Below are 26,813 nucleotides of genomic sequence, written 5' to 3'. Positions count from 1 at the left end.
TGTTTCTTTCCCTGTCCATTTTTGCCATTCTAACTGGTGTAAGGTGGTATCTCAATGTGGTTTTGATTTGAATTTCCCTGATGGCTAATGATGATGAACATTTTTTCATGTGTCTGTTAGCCATTTGTATGTCTTCTTCAGAGAAGTGTCTGTTCATGTCTTCTGCCCATTTTTTGACTTGATTATTTGTTTTTTGGGTGTTGAGTTTGGCATCATCTGCTTTTATGTCATCTTAAATTTCTTCTCATTTCCACCTCACACTCAGCCTAATAGCTTCACCGCAAACTCATGCTCTTTGCCTAACATCTTCTTAACAATATTAATGTTTTCTTCCTGAGGACACAAAAATCAGTACCTAAATATTAGAGCAGTCATGTTGTTCTTTCCTACCTGTCCAATCTGTACTAACAAGCGATTACTTAATTGCATTTTCCAATCAAGGTCATAGTTAACAGTGTAACAGTCATGTTGCAATATGAGGTAGACTGAGGCTCGCCTGGAAATTCTACTCATTGCTCCAAATTGACTTCAAACTCGTATTTATAGTTGTTAAAGTACTCGAGGAATCATTTAGATTCTTCAGACAACCTACACACGTAAATGGAAGGGCCCACAACCCATCCCTTAACAATCTCTGCATTGTACTTCAAGCTTTCTGTGTTCTCCTCCCGGAAGTGTCCCCTGTCCATGCGATGGGGCTGAGGCCCCCCCGTATCTATCCAGGGAGCTGGTCACATGACCTAACCCCACTGCCTCAGTTTCCATGTCCACGAAACAAGAATAAACATTTTCTCCGCAGAGTAGTCATAGGAATCGCCGGGACCTGGATGCAGTCTATTTTTTTGTTCGTTTGCTTATTTCTTTGTTTTTCTCTTTAAGTATGCCTATCGGACAGGTTCATCTCTAGCGAGGACCACTTTCAAAATGAATTGCTCACTCAACCATTCATTCATTCATTCATTCATTCCGGAAATTTTCATGGAGACCCAGTGCTGGTGCACAACAGTGGACATGCTGATGCGTCCTTGCCCGCAGGGCATCAGCACGGTCAGCCCCAGCCCTCCCTGCCCCAACGCTACTGACTCGGTAAGGAGAGTCACCAAGAACAAAGTGATACAAAGGAGAAATGGAGCCCTTGGGACCTCTTCATTTATTAATTGAATAAATATTTGTTAAACTGACACCACGAGGCTGACAGCAAGGTTACATAGCCAGACAAAGAAAATAAATAACAATCTCGACCTTCATTAAAGAGATCTGGAACCCCACGATTTGGGATTTTTCATTTGGAAAAGCAAGTGAGCATTCTAGGTCAAAATACACTAATGAAAACATATTCTTAGCAAAAGTATTAAATGTAAATATCACAATAAACTAGCTAACACTTCACAAAAAGGGAAACAAACTTGGTATTTTGTAAAAATGTAGAGAATTAGGGGGCATATGCTTTGTTCTTACCTCTCTTTCCTTCTGCTCTAACTGGCTTGGGCAACTGTTCCTGTCAGCTAACATTTGTCAATGACAAAGACATTTCCAAGCTAAGCAAAATCAATTTTGACATTCTAGAGCAAATTCTCAACATGTCGTAATTTAAATAAGCCAAACTAACAATTTTGTTTCTATCATCCAAAGGTATCCATGCGTTCGTTTGTTCATTCTATGGCCATGCATTTCCCATGAACTATCAGGCATTATGCTGGGGACACATAGTAAAGTGTGGAATTTACAGGATTATGAGAAAAAACTTCAATAAAATGATTATTATATCAACAAGTACACCATCATGAACTGTGATAAAAGCCACTGGGGAGAAGAGAAGAGCTGAGGGCTTCCTGTACACGCGCCTGGTGGATCTGAGGTTCTGACTTCGGGGCAGGATTTCTAATTACTGACTCTTTTCTTTCAGTGGTTATAGGATACAGGTGTAACTACTTCAGCTTGGCTGAGTTGTTTTTGTACTTTGTAATTTTCTAGAAACCATTTCTTCCAAGTTGCTGGATTTGTGGACATAAAGTTCTTCATGGCATCCCTTGATTACCCTTTTCCTGGCTACAGGACCTGTCACCATGTCCCTGGGACCATTCCTGGAATCAGTGATCTCTTCTTATGTTTCTCAGTCTAGCAAGATGTTTATCGGTTTTACAGATATTTTTTGAAGAACCAGCTTTATTTCACTGATTGCCTTTATATCCCTGTTTTTAACTACATTGATTTCTTCTCTATCTTTATTATTTCTTCCCTTCTGCTTGCTTTGGGTTTACTTTTCTCTTCCTTTTCTAGTTTCTTAGGATAAGAATGTAACTATTGATTTGAGAACTTTCTTCATTTCTAATATAAGCACTTAGGGCTATAAAGTTCCCTGTTCGCATGGCTTTAGCTATACCATATATCTTTTCATTTCCTTTGAGACTTCCTGTTTGATGCATGGATTGTTTAGAAACACGCTGTTTAATTTCCAAGTATCTGGGGACTTTCCTGTTTTTATTGATGTATGTTATTGATTTCTGTTTTAATTCCACTATGGTTGGAAAACACACTCGGTGTGATTTCAATTCTTTGAAATCTGTTGAGATTTGTTTTATGTACCAGTGCACGGTTGATCTTGGTGACTGTTCCATCTTGGAAAGTGTGTGAGTTCTGTGCTGCTGGGTGAGAGGCTCTGCATCAGTTAGCCCCTGCTGGTCCATAGTGCGGTTCAGCTCCTCTAGGGCCTCAGTGGCTTCTGGCCAGGTGGCCCCATCGGTTGCTGGCAGTGGGGTGTGAAGTCTCCAACTAGTATGCTGGATTTGTTGATTTCTCATCTCAGATCTATCAGCTTTGGCTTCATATACTTTGACACTTGGCTGTATGGCGCACACATATTTAGGACAGTCACATCTTCCCAGCAGTTTGATCCTACCATTACTATGTAATTTCCCTCTTTATCTCTAGTAATTTTCTTTGCTATAGGTCTACTTTATCTGATCTTACTCTGACCACTCCTGATACTTTAATTCAGAATCACATGGTATATCTTCTCTTATCCTTTACTTTATGTCATTGTAACTTAAGTGAGTTTCATGAAAACAACATATTGTTGGATCATGGTTTTATTTTTTTTTAATTTGCTCATCAATCTCTGTCACTTATGTGGTATTTTGAACTATTTACATGTAAGGCAATCGCTGATATGTTGGGGCTTGAGTCTGCCGTCTTATCAGGCTGTATGTCTGTGGAGAAGGAAACATGGCAGGGCGAGCAAATAACCACTGTTCAGCATGATGAAATGAGGCCATAAGCAAATCATCATTAACAACAACATGAACCCAAATTCCTCGGACTACACGCAAAGACACAGCTGATGTTGTGAGAATAGAATTCTGGCTTCCTTGGCAAACATCAGACATGTGATTGCTGAAGAACAAGAAATTGTGAGCTCTGCACATAAGCCAGGACTTCCTTCCTAGAAGAAATTGCAAAGGAGGACTTGGGATACCCTTTGTGTTACAGTGAGGCAGAATGGAAAAAGAACAGGTTTTAGGCTCAAATGACCTGGTTTTTCTCCCAACACGATCATTTACTAGCTGGGTGACACTTAACGAATATCTCCCTGGGTGTCAGTTTTCTCATCTGTGAAGTGGGGATAGTAATACCTTCCTCACAGGGTTGTTGAGAGCATTTATTCAATCACTGGTAACTCTTAATGTTATTCTATGTAGTTGTTCCCATATGATCAGGGCTCCCAGAACCTGGGAGAGTGAGTGGCTGGCTACAGGGACCAGGAGACCAGAGGTGGAGCGACCAGTATGGGCCTGTTGGTGACAGGCAGGGCTTGAGGACAGGAGTTGCGGGGGGACTGACCAGTGCTCTGGCTCTTTCTTTGCTGCCTGAGTTGCTGGCCACCTCTGTATTTTGTCCAACACAAAACCACCTACTTAAGATTCTGCCTTATCTCATGGCAGAATCAGGCTATAAAGGGGACAAATGGTTGCACTGTGGGCATATGAGAGTCGACCAAGAACAACCTGTCTATACACCCAGCCTCGCTGCTCTTCTGGCCTCCCTTCACTGCAGACCCTGCCTCCCGTTACCCCAGAACCACAGCTCTGTGAGCTCCATGTATTAAATACAATAACCTCTGCCCCTTCCCCTCGGGGTGAAGGCTCAGAGCTGAGCTCCCTTCCCTCCACCCTACAATGGGGAGAGCAAGAGAAAATTGGAAGACCCCCAAGGCTCAGGGGGACAGGAAAGGACTTCTATCTTCATCCCAACCTGTAAAGATGAATGTGTGTCCTTGTTGATTTTATCCGTTCTCTGAATCATCACATAGGAGAGGTGTTCTATGGGACAACAGCACTAACACAGTAAAATAACATGAAAAAGGAAAGGATTAAAAATGCTGATGCCCAGAAGGATGGTAGAGTTCTCCTTGTTTGTTTTTCTACTGTGAAATACCTCATTCATTTACCGATGATGGAATCGTACATTTCGAAGGATCGCGCGGCCCTCGCTCAGAGCCGCCCGCCCCCTGGAGGTTCGTTGCCCTGTGGCGGCAATCTGTCTGGGGCCACTCGGCCTTAGATGCTGACCCGGGAGCCCAGAATGCCACCAGCTTTTAAACCACGAGCTCTCTGCATGTCAGATCTCGATCCCCATTCTCCATATTAGTTTTGTTTAGTCACTTTAGATCAAATGTAAAACAAAACACAGCCTTCTGAGATGCCAGTACCATGCCAAGTGACCTGCTGAACAACGGAGGAAGCGATGCTCTGGCTTTAAGAACCTGCTTCAGCATTTCTGAGTAGCCTGCTCCGGGGGACGCACCCACAGCGGCTCAGCTCCTCACTGAGCTGTCCCTCCTCCTCCTCCTCCTGGGGTTGCAGCTGAAAGAGGACAGCTGGGGCGGGCGTCAGTAAGTGCTAGTCAGTTCCAGCGAGTGTGCTACATGCCCGTGATGTCTCCATGGGATTAAAATATATCCAACTCAATTCAGATCATTCAGATCAATCATTCAGATTATAAACTAACCTGCTGACAAGTGCGGCAGGAAGAGAAAGCCAAGAGTTGAAGGGTCACCAAGTCAAGAGCAGAGCTAGCTTTCATTGGTTGGCAACTTATTGGACCTGAGAAGACTCTAGCAAAGGAAGGCTGTCTTCTTACAGAACCTGGTCATTCTCTGTGAGACACAAAGGAGAATGAGCATAGTATTGTCCACCCCATGGTGGCCCCACAGCGACCTTATAAAGGAGTACATGGACAGGAATTTTCAAAGAAATCTTTAGAACAGTAAATGGCCGCACGTCAAGTATAATAGATTAGCACATTTCACGTGTTGCTCCAAAGACACACATTTAAGTTAATTCAGTCTAAATAATATTTGTTGAGCATCTATTGTGTTCCAGGACAAAGCATGATCTCTGTGCTCCGGGAAAGTGAAAACTTACTCAGGGAGACAGACATTTAAACAAATGAATGCCATTTAGCATAATATGTCCTGAGAAATGGGGGGTGGAATGAGGTAAAGTGAAGATGGTGGGGGGGCATGACTAAATTACACCATCATGAAATCAAATGAAGCATCACAATGAAATCTCAATTCTTGCTTCTGCAAACTAAGACAAATTATGGAATAATGTTATGTTTCCTTTGAACAGAAAGCCTTAAAATACCAAGGAGCAAGACCCATTCCCTTTGAAATCTGACCACCCCATTCTATTGTTTTCCCAACCAGTAATAAGGGTTGGATGAACACACACATACACACACACACACACAAACATGGGAAGAAACAGATCCATTCTCCCCTTACAGTGATTAGCTTTTCTCATGCAGCTCCTAAATGCCTTTGAGAGGTTAGGTTAAAATTTCAGCTTTAAAAATATCACAGTTGACGGTACTTAGAACAGCTGGTGGTTTCCACCACTCATTCCCGGGTGGCCACAGCTCCAATTTGTGGCTAGCCTTGTCTTCAAACATCTCGGGGCAACCAAAATACGACAGGATGACAGATCGTCCTCTCAATAGATACTGACAAACAAATTAGTGCAAAGATGCTTTTCATAGCAGACCAGATGTGTTGAGTTCTATCATATGGAACAAGCAATGAGAAGCTGTCCATGTCCCATCTGTGCCTTTTATTCTTTATTTATCTCTCTCTCTCTCTCTCTTTTTTTCAATTTCCCAATGCACTATTATGAGATACAAAGCACTGAGTTTACATGCGCACTAAATGAACACACTGAGAAGCTGGCTTCATTGCCGTGTCTGAAACTTTCCTAGGGTACAATCCAGGAAAATTAGAGCAATGTTTAATAGAACCCTACAGTGGCATATGAAAGCCGTTTGTAAACACTCCCCTCGGAGATGGAGCTTTAGCCCAAGTCAGTTCCACCAGGAAGAGGCTGCAGGGAGCTCCACCTCTCAGGATGTCTTCAACCAGGGCTCTAGCATAGACTCCCATTTGGGACATGCAGCATTTCTCCTTGCCCCAGATAGACAAACAGCGTCCACTGGACTAGGAGATAGGTAGTTAGCCCTGGGCTATTCCCCAAGTCACATGAAAAATTGTAATATTTTCCTACATTTCTCAGTTAAGATCAATCAACAAAGTCTTTGAAGACCTACTGTTCACTTGGAACCCCACCAGGCACTAAGGAGAATGTAAAAATAAGTCATGAATGGCCCCTCCCTCCATCCCCTCAAGAAGCTTAGCTTTACCTTGAGTCCACTGAACACACATGAGCAGTACCTACCAGTGCAAAGCATCACGTGAGGCTGGTTTGAGGCTTGAGGCCATGAATGTTTCAGGAGTGAGGAGGATGGAGAGGTCTCTGTAAGGCTCAGGGAATTCCTCAGCAAGGACACAGGAACTGAATTAGGTTGTAAGGGATGGGTGGGATTCATATTAGTGGAGAAAATATGGACAGCAGTAACTCTAGGAGGGGAGGAGGTCAGTGATGTGAGCAATAGCATGAAGCTGTGAATGTGGACCTGTGTACTGGTGAGGGGGCTGTGGAGGAGGTGAGGTACAGGCAAGGGAAGAGCTGGGGAGGTGAGTAGAGTCAGGTGATGGAGATCCCCCAGTGGACAGACTGTGGGGATTCTGAGAAGAGAGAGGACTCTTCCTGGCGTGCCCGTCACCGGCTGGAGGCCCATATTATGGAAGTCAGAGCACCTCTCTAAGGCTCTGTGAAGTGGGGGGAACATGTTTATTCTGGCTACCTCACAGGATTGTGTAGCTATAGGGTTTGTCCCCTATAATACCAGAAAGGTGAGTGTTACTGTTGCCATGCAGCAAGTGGCCATTTTTAGAAAGACTCCATTGTTTTCCATCTGCAGAACGGATTTGTGGGGAGGGAGCAAACTACAGTCAGAGTTTGATGTCTGGCCATTGAAAGCATACCGATGCCTTTCATACTCCAAGTACCACCTAAATTTGAGCACGCAAGCCCAGCGGTTCCTTCCAGTCTGAATACTTGCATAGCTTGTGCTCTTTGGTTCACACTAATGGATTAGTGGTCATTGTTATTGCAATTTTTGAGAGTCTACTGGTCATCTTTCATCAAATAGCTGATAAATTCTGTCAACTCTTTGGAGATATATATATGTATTCGTGGCTTGCAGGTGTTGTGGCTCCTGGATGACTCGGGGGCATGAGCCCTACTGGGAAGCTATTGGCCTCTTCACTAGTGTTATTAGCACAGTGTGGGAGGGGTCACTGCCCCCTGCCCTGACAACCGTGCGCAGGTCAGGTGCACACCACCCCCCTGGTAGACTGCCCAGGTTGGGTTTAGTTCTGCATGTGCCACCAGCTTGGAGCTCCTGTCCCTGAAGCATTAGCTGCTCATCTGCCATAAGAGAGTTGACCGTGGCTCCTACCCTCCCTCATGAGCACTCACTCAACTCCAGGATGACAGTCTTTGTAAATCAATTTACACTAAAAGAGCACCTACAACTGCGGACCTTGTGGAAAAGCAGAAAGCTGTGAGATATCCTTCTTGACCTCATTGATTCTATGGATCTTCCTTGATTCTTTTGCAAACTTTGATGTCCATATTTCACTCCTTCTGATGACCTTGGATGGCAAGTGTGGAGGTCGAGAACCGAGTCTTCATTTCCATGGAAGCTTCCAGAGCTTTGGTGGAAGATGTTGGCTTATAACTGGGCTTCTTGAGGGGTGGGTATACCAGAATAACTGTCAGATTTGGATGCTGCAAGCTTCAAACTCCACCATTAAAGCTCAATGCTTCAGGCCATGTTCTCTTCACAGGGCCTCAGGGTGGAGTAGCCCATTCCAGGAATGCCTGTCTCATGTTTGCGGGCAGACCAACAGCAGCAGGTCAAGGATGAAGTACGATTGTGCACCATGTGTCATCCCTTCCTGCCAGTCTAGGAACGCTCCCTGGGTCTTCCTGCTCCCCTAGAGGAGCATTCTGGCCGGGTTCAGGTTTAGGCAATGACCCCTACCCTCTGACCACCTTCCATCAACATGTCCCTCTCAGTTCCCTTTAGGTGATAGCAGGGTGGATCTGACAGTGGAAGGGGCAAAGAAAACTGTCGGTGCTACATAATGGCCATGTCTCTTTGACCTGTATATCCCCGTCTGTCGTGCCATCCTGCCTGAGCACCATGCCTTCACACTTGGCATGGTTCAAGCCCGGGCACGGGAGTTTACAAGGGCAGGAGTTTTGCCCATTTTGTTTACTATCACATCCCCAGAGCCCGGAACAGTGTCTGGCCCATAGAGGGTGTCAAAAAATATGTATTCAGCAAGAGAATAAAATTCTGTAATAAAAGAGATCTTAAACAAGACTAAGTTGAAGTCCTTCCATGACCTCTCACACTCCCAAGGCTTTTAGAAATCGGCCAACTGTTATGCAGAAAGCTTCGGCAGCTTGGTGACACCACAAGGTGGCAACCTTGAAGCCAGCCCCTGGGTCACTTGAGATCCATTATTTCAGGTACGCGGAGTATAACCAGGGTTCAGATTTCCAAATCCTAACAAGCCTGGAAACCGACAACTCTTGTAAATCTGAACAGGAGACAAAGACCACAGAACACGTGGACACGTGGATTTGCACTGGTTTTGACTATAAGGCTGTCTTAGCCCATCGGGCTGCTATAACAGAAACACTTTAGATGGCTGGGGGAAGGGGGGACACTTAAACAATAGGAATTGACTTCTCACAGCTCCGGAGGCTGAAGTCCAAGATCCAGGTGCTGGCAGATCCGGTGTCTGCAGAGACCCCGCTTCCTGGCTCACAGAGGACACCTTCTTGCTCTGTCCTCACATGGTGGAGAGGCGAGGGGGCACTCTGGGGTCCCCTTGGCAAGGACACTAATCCCATCATAGGGAACCCACCCTTGTGACCTCATCACCTCCCAGAGGACCCACCTCTTAACACCATCACCCTGGGGGCTCGACTTTAACATAGGAAATTCGGGCAGGACACTAACTTTCAGTCCACAACAAAAGTTTTAACTCCCACCCCAATGTAGAAGTTTCCTTTTGTCTGGAGGAAATCAATGCAGGTCTGAGGAAGTGTCCACACCGTTCCTTCTCCACCCAGTACCCCACCCTGGTGACCTGAGCCACCTCCATCCACCTTGACTCTTTTTTTTTTAAAGATTTTATTTATGTATCTATTTGTCAGAGAGAGACACAGCAAGAGAGGGAACACAAGCAGGGGGAGTGGGGGAGGGAGAAGCAGGCTTCCCGCCGAGCAGGGAGCCCGATGCGGGGCTCCATCCCAGGACCCTGAGATCATGACCTGAGCAGAAGGCAGACGCTCAACGACTGAGCCCCCCAGGCGCCCCCACCTTGACTCTTAAGGGGCACTTTGTTCGACCAACGGTGGAGGCTCTGGGAGCCCTGAGCTCCCCCTAGAGGCCAGTGGCTGCCATTGCCACCCTGGACAGACGGCACAGGTGCACGGAGGCTGCAGAGCTGGGGGTTTAGAGATGACAAGGTTTCCACCTCCATCTCTTCTCTACAGACAGACTCACTCCAAGTACATGCACAGTGCAAACCCCTGCAAAACATAGCTTCGAGGTCAGCACAGAGAGGAGACTGTAATACTGGTTCTTTCACGACAGCATTCTGATCTGTCTTTGGTGCTCGGCAGGGGTTAATGGATAGAGTCCTCCGGAATTACATTCTCCCCCTCTTGTCTTTCTCTTGCCAGAACTCCCGACCTGCCAACCTGGGTGCAGAGCCATGCCCTTTGCAGCAGGCTGCCCCTCGCATCTGAGAGCACCGTGTGCTCTCTCTCTTTCTCTCTCTCTCTCCCTCTATGTTCCACTCAGGCTACTCCATTTCCTCAGCCTTTTATGTTGATGCCTCTTTCTGGAAGATGAGGACCTGCCATCATCCATCAGGGATTTTAATCTTCATCATGAAAAACCATAGCCCAGAGGCCAGCTTCTATTTGGTAGATAGAGTTGGGAGATCAGCCTTAACTCCCAATCTTATAAACCTCTTATAATAAAATCCCCTCAGATGTAAATGCGCTGTCTCAATAATTAGATAAATATGCCCAACCACTGGTTACCAGCCTAGTGACGGATCTAATTATATTATTTTCCATGACTGCGCTGGTCTGACAATCCCTCATCAAACATCTGTCTCTGCTACTTCTTGCCAGTCTTACACATAGCTGCCGATGTAAAAATACTTACAAAAGTAACTGCTCAAACATGAACATCTCAAGGCAGGAGCTCATTAAACAAAGAAATGGTACAAGCTGTGTTATGTGCTAGATTAGAACTTTAAGTGATATTTTCTGCAAGCAAGTAAGGTACGGGGCTTTTAAATATTATTATTCACATTTAATCATGCACCAAATGCTCCTGCCTAATTGCTAAATGTTTTCTCTTGTGCTTAAATTCCATGCCACAGATTGTTAAAAATTGACTTTACAATATTTATTTTACTTATCTTCTCAAGCCAGACTGGGCTTAGCCCATAGATTTTGTGAATTATTAATTTTTAAAGGCAATTTGTGCTACATTTTACACTTGGATGATATCCAGAGAGACACTGATTTCTAATCCAAAACTTGCAGGACTGAATCACTTTGATTAATCTTTAATCTAAAGACTCTTAAAGCACATACCCAGAGATGGAAAGAGCTAATGAATCCCTCCGACGTAATGTGAAAAGCTAACAAGCACTTAGTTAACATTTAGATCCATGTGATAAAAGGGGGAAATTACCATTTTCAGTAGGTTGAGCATTAACCTTGGGCAGTATAATTCACTCGGTTATATAACAAGAGCTCTGGAGAGGGATAATGAGGAGTTAGTAAAACCACAGTACCAGCAGCAACCCTGGGTCACCTTTCATGCACCTGCAGCCTTTGGGGCTGTCTGCTGAAGCCGTACCTTCCACGGGGGCTCTGGGTCTTCCTTGAACTCAGCCTACTCTGCTGAGAGCCGAGATAAACCTCTTACACTGATTTCCACTTGATTTTCTCAGAAGTATATTGCAGGGAGGTTCTGCTCTGCACACACGAAGTTCTAAATTAAAATTATGTACTACATGGAGAGATTCATAGACATTGGAGAGGTGAGATGATGTGTCACCTTACATTTCTGTGTATATATATACACCCCTGCTTCTGTCTCATTCTGCTCAAAACCAACTTTCCTTCCCTTAACTCCATTATTTGCTCGAGATCCAGTGTTCGAGGTCAATCCTTTTTTTCCCTAGGCCATGCGGTTACATTTACCAAAAAACCACAGGACAGAGATAACTGGTTCATGGTGTAAAGCACATGCAACAGAAAAGGGAAATTTCTAAGAAAATTAACAAACATGGAGGAATGGATCTGTTTTCCCCAGAGTATCCAAACTGTACTAGAAAATAAAACAAGTGAAATAATGCATCATTTGACAATGCCGGCATCTTGTTGGGTTTTTCAGAGTGTTCAGAGTTTTCAGAAACTTGATATGTGTACATACATATATATATATATATATATAAACATACATATTTGGAAGACTTGATAGAGTTACAGGAATTTTGATGCTCTTGGCGCTTTTTTACAACTATTGTGTCCATGTGGTTCACCCTAAAACTAGCTTGAGCACCGAGCAGGACATGATTCGGACCGTGTGCAGTGGGACATTTGCTCTTGCGGACAGGGGGCTTCTATTCTCGAGTCTACGTGGGGCGCGAGGCGGAACTAATTTACTCACGACGGTAGACGCTTTAGAGAACTGCTCTTTACCGCAGATGAGTTCTCTTCTGTGTCCAGTGTGTGTGTTCACACCTCGATGAGGTGACATCAGTAGCCCTTCTCCTGAGCACCTCATGCCTCATGGGGTCCCAGCCGGATGGACCGGCCCTGGCCAAGCGCTCTGCCAGCGAGCCAGCCACCAAGGCCCTGAGAAAGGCAGGTACAGACAAAACGGGGACAAGAACAAAACCAAGGAGACGGCCTTGATTTATTTTAGGCGTGAGCCCTGAGGCTGAATCCGGAACTTTCCCTGGAGCTTCACAGATTCTCACAGCAGGCCTGAAATGCTGAGGAATGTTCGCCCAACCCGGGATTGTTGAACAGAACACCGCACTGCCCTGACCGTGGGATCCTAAATGTCGTACGAGGCTCGTCAGCTTACAAACCTTCCCTGAGCCCCCACGACAGGTGGAGGTACCACGTGAAGCCCCGATTCCCAGATGAGACCAGCTCAGAGATGCTCTGTGACCAAACCAAGGCTGCTCAGCTAGTAAAGGGCGGCCTGGAACTCTGCTCCAAATCCGTCCTACAAACATCACAGGCTTCCCCTTCAGCACAGAGCCCAAGACCCTTGGTATGATTTTTAAGGCGTTCCTTCTTTAAAAATGCCAAGCATTTTAATCTGGAAAGAAAACGTGCATCCGGTAGCCTGCTTGCCTGTGTCTGCCCTGCTCTACGCCCCCCTGCATAACCTCGTGTCCCTCCCTGAGGGCACACAGCACTTGCACTAATGAATGCATTCAGTTGTTCACTGCGCAGGTATTAGCTGAGCTCCGGCGACCTCGTTAAATGCCGAGCTGAGAACAAGAGGCAGCAGGTACAGCACACCCTGCTGAGGCCAAGTCAAGGTCAGGGAGGTGCACTGGAGCCCAGAGGGGCTGCACCCCCCACTCCCGCTGCAGAGGACTGTGATGGGGGAGCAACTCCAGCTCCTGCAGACTCCAGCAGGAGAAACCCACCTACGAAGCAAAAGCCCTGAATGAGCAGGCAAATGAATGGGATCACAGACTCATATCCAGGCGTCAGGCAACCAGGTCGCAAACCCCACGTCTATCTCTTTGGCTATGATTTTAGAGAAACCACCAACCCCTCTGGGCCTCCCTTTGCTCACCTGCAAAAGAGGAACGATGATGGTATCTGTCTTTCATTGCAACCAATGGATGCAAAGCACTTAGCAGAGTGCCTTGGAGTCCCAGAAAATGACACCTCCTGCTCGCCCAAGTCTACTCTGCACGCCCCATCCACGCCCTTCCTGCTCGCCCAGGTCTACACTGCACACCCCTGTCCACACCCTTCCTGATCGCCCAGGTCTACACTGCACGCCCCATCCACACCCTTCCTGCTCGCCCAGGTCTACGCTACACGCCCCCATCCACGCCCTTCCTGATCACACAGGTCTACTCTGCACGCCCCTGTCCACGCTTTTCCTGCTCGCCCAGGTCTATGCTGCACGTCCCTGTCCACGCCTTTCCTGATCGCACAGGTCTACTCTGCACGCCCCTGTCCACGCTCTTCCTGCTCGCCCAGGTCTACACTGCATGCCCCATCCACGCCCTTCCTGCTCACCCAGATCTACACTGCATGCCCCTGTCCACACCCTTCCTGATCGCCCAGGTCTACACTGCACACCCATCCACACCCTTCCTGCTCGCCCAGGTCTACACTGCATACCCCTGTCCACACCCTTCCTGCTCGCCCAGGTCTACTCTGCACGCCCCGTAAACGCCCTTCCTGCTCGCCCAGGTCTTTGCTGCATGCCCCGTCCATGCTCTTCCTGCTTGCCCAGGTCTACGCCGCACACCCCTGTCCATGCCCTTCCTGATCACCCAGGCCTACACTGCATGTCCCTGTCCACGCCCTTCCTGCTCGCCCAGGTCTACACTGCACACCCCTGTCCATGCCCTTCCTGATCGCCCAAGCCTAGGCTGCATGCCCCTGTCCACACCCCTCCTGCTCTCCCAGGCCTACACTGCATGCCCCTGTCCACACACTTCCTTCTCGCCCAGGTCTACGCTGCACGCTGCACGCCCCTGTACATGTCCTTCCTGATCACCAGGGCTACACTGCATGCTCCGTCCATGCCCTTCCTGCTCACCCAGATCTACACTGCATGCCCCTGTCCACGCCCTTCCTGCTCGCCCAGGTCTACACTGCACGCCCCTCTCCACGCCCTTCCTGCTCACCCAGGTCTACACTGCACGCCCCTGTCCACACACTTCCTTCTTGCCCAGGTCTACACTGCACGCTGCACGCTCCTGTCCATGCCCTTCCTGATTGCCCAGGTCTACACTGCATGCCCCATCCACGCCCTTCCTGCTCACCCAGGCCTATGCTACACACCCGTTTCCATGCCCTTCCTGCTCGCTCAGGCCTACACTGCACGCCCGTCCACGCCCTTCCTGTTCGCCCAGGTCTACGCTGCATGCCCCTGTCCACGATCTTCCTGATCGCCCAGGCCTACACTGCAAGCCCCCGTCCACGCCCTTCCTGCTCACCCAGGTCTACGCTGCACGCCCCATCCACGCCCTTCCTGCTCACCCAGGCCTATGCTACACACCCGTTTCCATGCCCTTCCTGTTCGCCCAGGCCTACACTGCACGCCCGTCCACGCCCTTCCTGTTCGCCCAGGTCTACACTGCATGCCCCTGTCCACGATCTTCCTGATCGCCTAGGTCTACACTGCAAGCCCCTGTCCATGCCCTTCCTGATCGCCTAGGTCTACGCTGCATGCCTCTGTCCACAATCTTCCTGATCGCCCAGGTCTACGCTGCATGCCCCTGTCCACAATCTTCCTGATCGCCCAGGTCTAGGCTGCAAGCCCCTGTCCACGCCCTTCCTGTTCGCCCAGGTCTACGCTGCATGCTCCTGTCCACGCCCTTCCTGATCGCCTAGGTCTACACTGCAAGCCCCTGTCCACGCCCTTCCTGATCGCCTAGGTCTACACTGCAAGCCCCTGTCCACGTCCTTCCTGATCGCCTAGGTCTAGCACAGAGTTTTAAAGTGCCTTTGTCAGCAAACGTTCCTGGACACCCTTTTTGGTAAACACATGAGGTCACACGGGAAACAGACCAGAGAAGTCCAGCTCTTCAGAGTGTTTTGCGACTTTCTTAAAGACTGAGAGCTGCCCCCGAAGGGAGCCCCTCCCCTGGGCTTGCAGGCTGCCTCTGTGGGTGCAGGCCCGTTGGGGGCTCGCGCTGAGGGATGGCTCTCAACAGTGTCCACACGTCTCGATTGTCCCCCTCACTGCAAAACGTCTACGTGAGATCTGACAAGATCTCAGGGACTAAGTACCGTCCTCAACGTTCCTGGTAACTCGGTCAGAGCAAAGAAGAAGTCACGGTTCTGCCGCCCTCGGATGCCGTCAGTCTGAGGGATCGCTTCCGTAGCGTTTTCACGTCTGTTCCAGGAAAAGGTTGTTTAAAACAGAAGTTTTGGAGTCTTTGTGTTCAGAAATCTGTAGTGATGGCCATAAGGCGATAGCTTCCAAATTTCGATTAAGATTGCGGAAAAACAGAGATTAGCTTTTGCTGCAGAATTGGGTTTATCAAGCACTTAGGTGGCACTTACTGTATACACTGGCACTGTCTCAGCCTTGGTCAGCAGCCTCTGCATAGGACTGACCCCAAATGTCCAGATGAGGGAATCGGTGGCCCAGGACTGGACCTGAGGGGCCCATAGCTCTGGGAAGCCATCCTGGCAAACAGCAGAGGAGAAAGTGTTGAATTCCTGGCTTTGGGTTCAAGAAATCTTGGGTCCACATGTCAGTCAGGTAAGATTTAGGAAAATAGAGAAATCTGGAAGCACTGGTTTTTCCTGATTCCCCTCCCCTGCCTGGAGAGCCAGGAAGAGGGAGCGGCTAGTGGAGAGAGGCCAGTGACCACAGCCCAGGGACGCTCAAAGCGGCGAGGGCTCTGTCCCCCCGGAGCCTCCCAGGCACCCCTGAGCTCAGCAGTCCGGCGGCCCAGAGTGGGAAGGACGGCAGGGAGGGCCAGGGGTTGCCAGCGACCCCGACGGGCACGGGCCTGCGAGCCGGGCCGCAGCTGAGAACTCACTCCCACGCGGCTGGACGTCGGCCGAGGCAGGAGCCCTGCCGGAGGACAAGGCCACGTTCACACGTGAGAGCTGCCTGCAGTCACCGGGCACTCCTTCCTGCTCGCTCGGAACCAGACCCCGCGGAGGCCATGGGGCTGGTGGCCATCGGGTCTTCAAGGCCGCGCCTGAGCAGATTCACAGCCCCCGGCGTCCTGACAACAGGGGCTTGCTGCTCGAGGCCCACTCACGTCTCTGTGTCCCTGGGGATCACGGCCACTGCAGGAGCTAAGGAGGGACAAGCCGCTGCGGCTTGAGACTGTGAGGGTCCGGGTGGACACGCTCTCCAGGATGCCCTGGCAGCGCCCCCACTCGCCCCACGCCAGGGCAGAACTGCTCACGGGCCCAGCAAGGCTGCACCCGGAGGGTGATCAGGACTGCAGCGGGGCTGACCTCAGCGGTCTGACGGGAAGGCCAGGCCACAGCATCGGGAGCTGAGACTCTCGCTCAGACTGGTGGGTCCCCTCCCTGGCCCAGCCCCATGGCGGGCACTGTCAGTCCATGATGGGAGGCCGAGGGGCCAAGGCGAATCCAGGGCCCCACAGCTGCACACGGCCTCCTCCCAACCAGCCGTGAAATCTCCTCAGGACCCCTAGGCCTGGCAGCCCGGCTCCCCTTCCTGGGGGTACAGGACAGGTGCCGAGGGCCCCGCAGCTGTGGCCGGCTTCCTAGCGGCTGCACTCGAGGGCCTGAGGCCAGCGCTGGGCCGGCGTCCCTGGCGGGGCTCAGGGCCTGTTAGCGTACTTAGTGGGCTGTGTAAGTGCTTGTGTAAAACAACACATTTAATTTACGGCGAGGTCTGAAGCTCAAGGGCTCTGCGGTGCAAGCAGCAACACAGGGGACGGGCCTCACCGCAGGTCTGAGGCCAGCGTGGGATCCTCCAGGGCGCTGGAGAGCCATCCCACCCGCAGGGCTCCCCTACCCCCGCCCTCCTCCCGCCGTCATCCTCTGTCCACATGACAAACCCCAGGGCAGGGCTGGTGAGTTGGGCGGATGGGGCTGCAGATCCGCACTCAAGCTCAGGAGCCCAGGAGCCTTGGACTGACCCCAGCACTGGCCCCAGGCCGTCCCAGAGCTCTGTGTCCGACAAGCAGGAAGGCCGGACATAGCCGTTTATCTGCTGTCCCCTGGGCCCGTCCTTGCTTCCCAGCACCCGTATCAACATGGCCCAAAGTCAGACGATCTGACAGTTTCTCCAGAGTTGGAAAGACCCTCGGTCCACCGGGAAGAAGTCAAGACCACGTGTGTTTGCAGGAGGCCACAGTGTCCGTGCAGGGAGGCTGCGGAGACGCAGAAGAAGAAAGGGATCCTGTTGGAAGATGATCATCGTCCATTCCAGTCACCCTCGCCTCACCTCACCTCTCCTGTGAAGGGCGCCCCCACCTCCCTCCTACCTCCGTCCGCATAGCCATGCAAGTACCTGCACCTGCAGGTCTGAGAGGAAGCTGGTCCGGCTGCAGTGTCCTAAGGGCAGTGTGTGTCTGTCAGCCCCGTGTCCGAGCCTCCAGAGGAGCCCATTAGGCCCGCGGTGTGAGTACCCAGACGGGAGACATGGCGGGTCCCAGGACCTGGAGCACCCCTCACCCCATTCATCGAGACACAAGTCTTTGCCTGTCCGGAGGCAGGCAGTTTTGAAAAGAACAGTTGTGTCTTTGGGGTAAATACCCAGGAGTGCCAAACTGTGGAAGGAGCCGAGATGCCCTTCAACAGATGAATGGATAAAGAAGATGTGGTCCATATATACAATGGAATATTACTCAGCCTTTCTGATGAAAGGATGAATACCCAACTTTTACATCAACATGGATGGGACTGGAGGAGATTATGCTAAGTGAAATAAGTCAAGCAGGGGCGCCTGGGTGGCTCAGTCGTTAAGCATCTGCCTTCGGCTCAAGTCAAGGTCCCAGGGTCCTGGGATCGAGCCCCGCATCGGGCTCCCTGCTCCGCGGGAAGTCTGCTTCTCCCTCTCCCACTCCCCCTGCTTGTGTTCCCTCTCTCGCTGTATCTCTCTCTCTGTCAAATAAATAAATAAAATCTTTCAAAAAAAAAAAGAAAGAAGTCAAGCAGACAAAGTCAATTAGCGTATGGTTTCACTTATTTGTGGAACATAAGGAATAGAGTGGAGGACATTAGGAGAAGGAAGGAAAAAATGAAGGGGGGGAAATCAGAGGGCGAGATGAACCATGAGAGACTATGGACTCTGAGAAACAAACTGAGGGTTTTAGAAGGGGGGGCGTTTGGGGCTGGGTTAACCCGGTGATGGGTATTAAGGAGGGCACGTACTGCATGGAGCACTGGGTGTTATATGAAAACAATGGATCGTGGATCACTACATCAAAAACTAATGATGTATTGTATGGTGACTAACATAACATAATAAAATAAAATTTAAAAAAAGAACAGTTGTGATCACCATCTGTAAGCAGGGGTCTAACAAACAGGCTCACGTCGGGGCATGGCTTCTCGGAGGCTGCAGCCTGCTCGGGAACACGCGGGCACGTGGCCGTGCATCCCCCCAGAGACACTGACTTGAGGCTGCCCGCCTGGTGACGGGACCTCTGTGGAGGACTGTGCTAGCCGGGCACGCCCGTGGCTCAGCCTAGACGCGAGCAAACCCCGTACTTCCTCCAAGCCTCGGCTTTCTTACTGATGAAAGGAGGATAATGATAAACTCGAGATCGTCATGAGCATTAGTTGAGGAAATACATGAAAACTGATGCTTTCCACTTTGTTCCTGACACAGTCAATATGCAACAAATATTCACTATTACTGAGCGCGCCTGCTACGGGCTCGGAACGCAGTGAGGGGTGTGCAGTGTGCGTCCTCAGCTGGGCTTCTCCCTGGCCCCCTTCTGCCTCCACGGTGCCCCAGGTCATCCGAGGGCTCTGGGTGGGAGTGCTCCCCAAGGGATGGAGGAGGTGGGGATGCAGCCTCAGCGTCCCTGACTTATATACGAAGCTTCTAAGACCTGAGATTTAATTTGGACAAAAAGAGAAGCATTCTGCTGCTTAAACAAGCCACGCATTTTTAAACAATTTAAACTAAAAGAACTGATAAAAAAAATCAGCCTAGCACTTCCTTGGAGACGAGAAAGATGGTCCTCATACCCTTAGTTCCAGTTTTCATCTCAAGGATTTCAAAACAGCTACTCATCACTTTGCCTTTGGGGGTCTGGTCGGCATGCCTCTGGGTCCTCGGGTGTCAGTGAAGCAACACGAGCCTCCCTGGGCTCCGGAGCCTGCACGCCGGTTACGGCAGCCTCGGGTGACTCCCGGTAAGGCCCGAGAGGGGGTGCACAGGGACTGTGCACTGCCCGCTGAGCCCGCCCCTGTGGGCACTTAAAAAAGAGATTGCTGAGTTACAGAAGGATGCGTTTTCCCTAAACGCACAGGCAATAGGGGTGCAGCCAGGGCTGCCCGAGTCCCCCACGCAGGGTGCCGTCGGTGGCCCGGCCCACTCTGACACACCAGGCCCTGGGGACACCGCAAAATGCCAGCAGAGCAACAACAGCCCAGCAAATGAGCGGCTCAGTGTTTGCAGAGTTGCTGGCCATCCTGACACTCAAGGACCGGCTGTCAGCTCACCGCTGGGGGACCCAGACGCACGGCCCCCATTATCGTTCCTGATGCGCGTCACAGCAAGGCAGGGCCTTCGAGACACACAGAGAAATGTGTCCCCAGGAGCTTGACAGGCCCCGAGGAGGGCTCTTCAGCTGAGCTCTCTCCACGGGAACCTTTCAAACACAACTCGGCCCGAGCTGCCGCTCTCTCTGCACAGCCACGCTCAGAGGCAGCCCCTGGAAACACGTTCCTCAGTTCAAAGAAAAGACCTCCTCCTATCCCCCCCTTTGAGACCGAAAAGCTTATGCTTTAATTAAATAAGATGTAGGGCACCTAGAACCTGTCATCGAAAGACACCAGTGAAGCACGAGCTCATTGGCTAAACGGTACTTCTCCTCCCAGACAGCCTCGGGCTTCCACGCTTTGGAGAAGAGGCTCATGCCTCCGGCTTTCTGTGAGCCCTGAGCGCCCCCAGCACCCCAGCTCATGGGAACGGGGTCACAGCCCTGCTCCCCCTGAGCACGGAGGCCGCAGCCCTACCAACATGCCCAGGGACACAGTGCGAGCTAACCCCCGCCTGCCAGGGCATCGGGCACCACGTGAGCCAGGCCCAGACCAAACCTGTGGCCGACAGGCATACTGAGGGCACTTTGGGGGCCCAGGGAGGGCCACGCCCCAAATGCTGCACGGAATTCGAAGCACTGGCGTCAGGGAGGGAAGGCACCTGGGTCGCCTGGGGGCTGGCTGACGTGGGGAGGGCTCAGCTGTCTGTCCCTAGAACAGCGCCTTTCCGTGGCGCCCTGGGTCCTCAGAGCGAGCAGCCAGCCACGTCTCTTCACTCCGGCAGGTGAACGTGGCCACTACGGTAGCAAAAAGTTCTCTTAAAACAGAACCACAATTTCAAGGACAGTAGCCAAGTGCAGTAATTATTCCTGCACCCCCAACTGGGGTTCCAGCCGTCACCTACCACAGGTGGGGGTGAGTGATGACGCAGACAAGGTCCTTCCCTCACATGGACACGGACAAGCTGACGCTTCTCCTGCCGGGAGAACAGTGCGGGCATGGGCATTCTACCGAATGACCGGGCAGAGCACTTCCACATCTGCTTGTCTTTGGGACATGGTAATGATTTCCATCTCACAAATGAGCCAAAGCCAACAGAAAGCGTGTAACTCTGTTAGTCCTGAGTGATTGCGTAGGCTGGGATGTATTTGGTTTCATGGGTCAGAAAATTCGGACCCATCTCACTCTGTCCCCAACCCCCTTCCTTCCACGTGAGCCACGCACAGTGACCTGCAGGTCCCGGCTTTCCTACGGTTACAGGGTGTCAGCTCCAGACTCACAATCTCACCTTAAATTCAGCAGGAGGGGGCCACTCTTGCCCATCAGAGACGGGAGACCTGGGTCTCCCTCTGGTCAGCCCGAATGGAGCCAGGTGCCCACGCCAGGAACAGCCCCTGCCTTTGGCGTAATGCTCTGCCGTGACCATCTTGAAATTCATCATGCTTTCATCTAGTTGCAGCCCACACTTTTATTCTGCATTGGGCCCTGCAAACCCTGTCCTCCATTCCGGCCGGGATGGGGGGGTTCTGTGGATCAGGCCCATCAGAGACCATCAGAGCTGAGAGAGGGGTGGCCTCACCTAACCAGGAGTCTGGGAGTCAGGAACAGTGCCCCCCAAGGAAGTGGGGGTTCTGTTTGCTGGAAGGAAATAGGCGCTAAGTGGCAAAGAAAGATGAACCTTGCACTGACATGGGGGACCCACGTCCGGCTCTGGGGGTGAGCTCCTTCCTCAGTTGCAGGCGATCCCAGCACAAGTGTGCAAATGATGATATGTGTTATACCCCAGGGTTAGACGTGCTGGACACCACAGGACTAGAGTAGCTGTCAGGCATGTGTGGGTACTTAGCTTTGGAGCAAAACCCGCACAGCACGGCTGCTGGGGGACACGGCTGCTGACGCAGGCATGTAAGTCCCAGGGGAGGGACAAGGACACTCGCCTGTTCTCTGCGGACTCTCCATGGCAAAGACAGCGCCTTGCACATAGTAGGCTCTCAACAGACGTACACCACATGACTACGGATGAGTGAACCATGCAAAAATAAGATGGTAGATACACCCCTTCCCTGACTAGGCCAGACCTCTGCACAGATGCACGGACTTTCGTATCGAATACCAAATGGGGCGGGCTCCCTCCCCCCAGCCCACGGCTCAGAGGTCCACAGCTGACTGGAGGTTTTCACGGCGCTACTCGGGAATATCTGCAGGGCTGCGCCTGAGACACTGGCGAGGCCTCCCAGAGCCCCATCTGTCAGCATTTCTCACGTTACATCTCATGGAACAGAAGCTCCATGAGATGCTATGAAGAACACGCTCCGAGGTCGTGAGAAACGCTGTTTGCTTGCTCCATTGCGAAGATGTTCAGGTTATATTCTAGTGCACTGCGCGGTAGAGGCTCCCAGAAGCCCTTCGGTAGAGAAAGCTGCTTACTTTTATAGAACTTAGCATTCCTCAAGTGGATTTGCTCATGGAAATATTTGTTGGCAAGGACGCCCATCGTGGTTTAAAGTTTGGTCTGGTCTTAAGAACGCAGCAGTTCCAGCAGACCAGGGTTGGCTGTGTCAAGAAGGGGTCTGAGGCGCACAGACAGGGGGCCCCCTGCGGCCCACGCCCACCTGCGCGGCCGAGCCACCTCTCTGCACCTGACTTTCCTCCTGGACGTGAGGGAAAGTTAGGGATGATGCAGGGAGGTGCCAAGTGCAGCGCTTGACAGGCCTGTCTCCTAGGATCGGGAGTAAGACCAACCTGGGTGGACATGCCGCTGCGCGGATGGTGTGGTATGGCCCCCTGCAGCCCCAGCCGTTAGTGCTGAGGCTGCAAACCCTCCTGGCGCCTGCGGGCACAGTGCCGCTAGTCCCTACAATGTTGGAAAGCTGAAACTGGAGGACCAAGGCCCGGCCCCCGTGCCACCTCCCCTCCAACCCCTGCAGGTGCCTCGCCTCCCAGGGGCATCTTCCCTGCCCGGTAACCGGAGAGCAGTGCCCTGGGGCGCAGAAGCCCTGGGAAGGCACGGGATCCTTGCCAAGTGTAACGCTACGTTTAACAATGGCATTGCCAAATAAAGATGTGCGCTGTGATGCTGAGTGCCCTGGCCAGGTGTTCTTGCAACTCTCAGATGCTTCCATTCTCGCCAGAGCCCCAAAATGGAGAAGTTTCCAGATGAAGAAGCAACAATTTGGAACCCCCCCACCCCCCGGCTTCATGTGCCCGGCCAGGCGGGAGCAGACTCAGCCTGGCACAGTGCCTCCCGAACACGCCCCCCCAGAGCGGCCAGCCCTTCGGACGGTCTGACCCCAAACACACAAACACGCATGCTCAGGCAAACTAAAAACATTCGTTTACCACCTCTTGTTACCAAACCACGTGGAGTGCAAAACAGGAGCATGAACAACGAGACTCTCGGTAACGGGGGGGCTTGCATCTCGTCCCGGGCGCGGGAGCCATGGAGCAGCAAACACGTGATCACGGAGGCGCACAGAGCTGGTAAGAACTCAAGGTACTTTATCCCCGTGTGTCCTCAGGCCAGGCATCTGATGGGAAAACACTCCCAAAACAAAATTAAATAGTTTTAGATCTAATTTTACCAGGCTGAACTAGGCTGCAGATTGATTTTCATGGAATCTAATAGAGAACAACACACACGCTGCCCGTCTTACAGAAAATCCCATCCACCACACCACTTTCTACTCTCTCCGCTGTTCACCAGAAGTAATAAGAAAGTCCTAGCCCACGGAGCCGCGCGTTTCGTCCTGCAAACGCCTCTCACCTGAAAGGAGCCTGTGGGAGGCATGGCCCCTGAGGCAGGTCCACTCAAGGAAGGGCCTGTTCTCACGGGTGCCAGGGGGCCTGCTGTTTCCCCCCTCCCCGGAAGGAGAAGCGCGGGGCCGGGCAGCATCCCGAGCCCGCCTCCAGCCACCCTCTGCCTGGCACACACCCCCCTCGCGCTCTTCCAGAACTTTCTCCTCCTCCCCAGAGCAGCGGAGCTCTTGCTCGCCTTCCTCATCAGTCAGGCTTCGAGGCCGGCCAGAACCAGACACAGGAGCATGGGGGCTCCAGCACCCACCAGCGCTGGCGGCCCGTGCGGGGCCTGAAGGTCCTCCTCCCCTGTGCTCCCCGAGGGCAGCACTGGCCCATCCTCTCTCTCTCTCTCTCTCTCTCGTTAAATATCACCTATGGTCTTGAGCTCAGACATGGGTCAGTCTTACCTGGTTGGTTGTGCCCCGGCTGGTTCGGGCTGGCACACCCCCAAAATAGTGTCACAGAACCCCTGAACGCACGGGAGTGGGTGTTTACTGTCTGAGGCACGAGCCCCCGGGCAGCACAACCCAAGCGTTCGTGAGCAGTGTGACAGGGGCATGGACAGGCCGAGACCCCGACAGCAGGGCTGGAACACCCCGAACCTTGACGGGAGCTCAGTCAGCACGGAGGGAAATGCCGCAGTGTCGCGAAAACCGGGAGCACGGGAGAGGGGCAGTGAGGACCGGAGTTCTGTTCAAGCTCCGTGTAGCCTGCCCACCCCGTGAGACGGTCTCGTCTGCCAACTGCAGGGTCTTGTCATGAACTCAGAGGCCGTCTGCCCACGGGAGTCTGCACTCGAGGCAGGAGAGAAGGCCACATAAGCGAGTACGACACACGGCCCTGAGCACGGTGAGGCAGCCTGCACAGAAAGTCAACGACGGGGACTTCTAGACTGTTCTGGGCTGTTCCGGGGGTGTCCTCGGCTCTGGGCACAGCGAGCACTCCACGGCCCTTTGCTGGCGGGGCGAGCGGTGCAGTCCAGGAACAACAGGCTGGGTCTGCGTGGCCTAGACTGTCTGGGGCAGCACCCGATGCAAGGATAGCGTGGCACGGAGGCAGGAGGGAACGGGGCGCTAGGCGTGTGGCCCTGAGTGTGCGTCAGGACGGGACCCCAGCCCACGCGAGGAGCACAGATGACCCCACCCGTGGCCACAGCAACAGACGAGCTGTTAGCTTGGAAATAATAAATGTCATTTACACACAGCAGCCAGGGGCTCCATGCTAAAGGGAAAAATTAAAGTCAGACTTGCAGATTCACACACTAACACTTTGACCTGCTCTCTAAACAATCGCCGATGTGATCAGGCCTCTATTTTCGGTTGTTAGAATATCTGATTCATAGAAGAGATGAGAAATTAGCCAAATTTCAAACAGCATGGAAGACATGAGTGTGGACCGTAGGGCTTAGCAAAGTCAGTGAGGACGGGGGGCCTGCCAGGAGGTTCCCTGATCTCTTATTTCTGGTTTTCAAACGAGCTCACTTCAATACCTCAAATAATAAAACTAATATCAGAAAATAAAAAAAAATCATGCTAGGTCCAGTTGAGTTCAGGAATGCCAGAGTCACCAAATGCCTAATAAGGTGAAGAAGCTGTGTCCTGGGAGATGTTCTGACTTTGTCGTCCCATCTGAACCAGTCACAGCTGGTGGCTATCGGGGGAGCGTTCCTGCTCAGGACCGCGCGGTGTGTCCCGTGCATGTCACTCGGTCTCAACCACAGCCCCGATGTAGGTGGACATGCCTGCATGTCAGAGACAAGGGACCCAAGGAGGTCAGGCGACAGGGCCGACCTCCCAGCTCGTCGATGGATGGGGGCCTGACACCCTGCCCAGGCGGCCTGCCGACCCCCGGGGCGGTACACACTGGAGGAGACGCGGACGGGGCGGGGCACAGGCCACACGGAGGGCGGTGAGCTCCCACTCTCTCCTCACATGACCACCAGAACCTCCACAGGGTTCTGTGGGGTGCAGTCAGGCCCGTGACCAGCATCACGCACGGAAGAGATGTGTGGGGTCGCACTGTCACTCCCGGGGCCGCGGAATCGGGCTTCCATGTCAGACTTCACTTTCAGGACGGCCTCGTCAGCTGTCCTGCGAGATCTCCGAGGGGGGCCTCAGAAAGGCCTCTCCTGCTTGAAGACCGAAAGGACCCTCCATTCCGTGAGTGCTGTCCCCTTGGAAGCTCCGTAGAAGGTCACCTCCCTGAGGAGCCCGGGCCGCACACTCCAGCTTGGGCCTCACAGCCAAGCTCGGGAAACGGGGCCCTCGGGGCTGGTGCGCTCCTGTCCCGCCTGCCGCCCACCTGCCTGTCCAGCCACTCAGGCCCGCCGACACCACGAGTTTCTGTGCGTTCTCCCACTTGCTGGCCCTGCAGGACCTCACCCGGGAGCCAGCTGGGGGTCACTGCAGAAGCCAGGGCACGCGGACAGGGTGGGAGCAGGGCGGGGACACAGCAGCGGCCGGGGCTCACTCGGTGGGCCGGGCACCAGGTCACATGGAGCGTGACAGGGCAGGTGAGCCCAGCGACCCTGGGCTTTCGCACCTCGAGGCCTGGGTGGGAGGCCAACTAGGTCAGAGGAACCCTGGGACTGCTAGTTTCCATCCAGAGACGCTCATCCAGTTGTGAGCAGATGGGCTCAGAAATGCATCCACAGCAGTCGGGTAGGATGTCTGGCAGGAGGGGAGAAACCTGGCCCTCGCGGTGGAGGGGCAGTCGGGGGTTAAGGGGCGCCACTGCCTCCAGGCCACCCGCCTCCACCCGCATGCCTCGTCTGTAAGTAGGATGGCCGATGCCCTATCATGCAAGTGGGGACACCTGTCAGCAAGCAAACGCTAGTAATAATTATGCTGGACTGACTGGGACCTACTGGGACCCCAGCAAAGACGCAGTGGGGATGCTGCTCACAGCCCAGAGCCCCCACTGGGATGGGGAAACACACACCGGCATGCAGAGATGGTGGGGACACTGGCTGCCACCCATGGCCACGGACAGCACACTCAGAAGTGCATGCCTGTCCCACAAGCCCCGTCCCCACAGGCCCCATCCCCGCAGGCCCCGTCCCCACAAACCCTGTCCCCACAAACCCCA

The 26,813-nt window shown here is 52.2% G+C and overlaps 1 protein-coding gene across 1 annotated transcript in view; it reads left to right on the top strand.

The window, feature by feature from the left end:
* Positions 1-26,813, top strand: part of ADARB2 (adenosine deaminase RNA specific B2 (inactive)) — a 375,765-nt gene that overhangs the window by 222,522 nt on the left and 126,430 nt on the right. The gene's annotated exons all lie outside the window — the stretch shown is intronic.

This window comes from Leptonychotes weddellii, chromosome 5, assembly GCF_054177405.1.
Source record: "Leptonychotes weddellii isolate Sample4059 chromosome 5, ASM5417740v2, whole genome shotgun sequence".
NCBI classification, from domain to species: Eukaryota; Metazoa; Chordata; class Mammalia; order Carnivora; family Phocidae; genus Leptonychotes; species Leptonychotes weddellii.
Note: the sequence above shows the minus strand (reverse complement) of the source record. Positions and strands in the feature narration are given on the sequence as shown.